A 939-nucleotide genomic window follows, 5' to 3' on the forward strand; every position below is an offset into this window, starting at 1 on the left:
TGTTAAAGTGCCCTTAAGGCCTTCTTTGATGTCAAGGGTGAAAATGGTCTGTCAGTTACTACCAGTACTGAATCAGAACTAAACATTCCCAGACAAAACAAGCACTTCAGGTCAAACACACACCTTTAGCACCCATTTATACCTCGCCAGGGTGCAGAATTCAGTAGATGAGCCCCATGAGACGTCTGTCAGTAGACGATGTCTCCACAATGACTTTCCTACTTTTTAACGGTCCGCTTTCTCAAGGCAGATACATTCATCTACCGCTAACCATTTTCCCGTTGGCGAAGCTATCTGAGGATAGCAATGTGTTCATGATTCTTCGATTGTTTGAAAAGCGTTAACATTTTCTCTTTGACATTTGGTTCCTTGATAAAGCCCATATCCTCATTTCATGTTATATTAACTCCACTCCCCACAATTGCCCCTTGAAACAGCTCCATACTGTAAAGTGTACCATGTATTAGGTGGCTTTTATTACTCATGGTTGAGTGGATCCTTGTGATTGGCCTCCACTGAACATTACGAACGACGCGTTAAAATGTGTCGAGTTCAAAGGAGGACATATAGACCATTGGTTCTCGGAATTTCAGAATTTGAAAAATATCTTTTAAAACTCTCTAAGAGAAAAGAAATGTTATTCAAAGGTTTCATGAATGGAAAGATTAGATTTTTTAAATAAAAGAAAAGGAAAAAAGAAAACAATAATTCCTTGGCTTTCTTTGCAAGATCTTTCAAATTTGTACATTTTGCATTTTCGTTTTTGAAAATAAGTTTCTTCTTAGTGAATTTTATGCCAAACAAATTCCTTTTTGAGTGAATATTATCTATTCCAAATTACAAAATTCTAGTAAAATTTTATTCGAGATATTCAGAAAAAAAGTTGTACAGTTTTTTAGTTTTTTTTATCACCCTGTACAGATAAAAAATGAAAGCGGC

Source organism: Aplysia californica, unplaced genomic scaffold (assembly GCF_000002075.1).
Source record: "Aplysia californica isolate F4 #8 unplaced genomic scaffold, AplCal3.0 scaffold01154, whole genome shotgun sequence".
NCBI classification, from domain to species: domain Eukaryota; kingdom Metazoa; phylum Mollusca; class Gastropoda; order Aplysiida; family Aplysiidae; genus Aplysia; species Aplysia californica.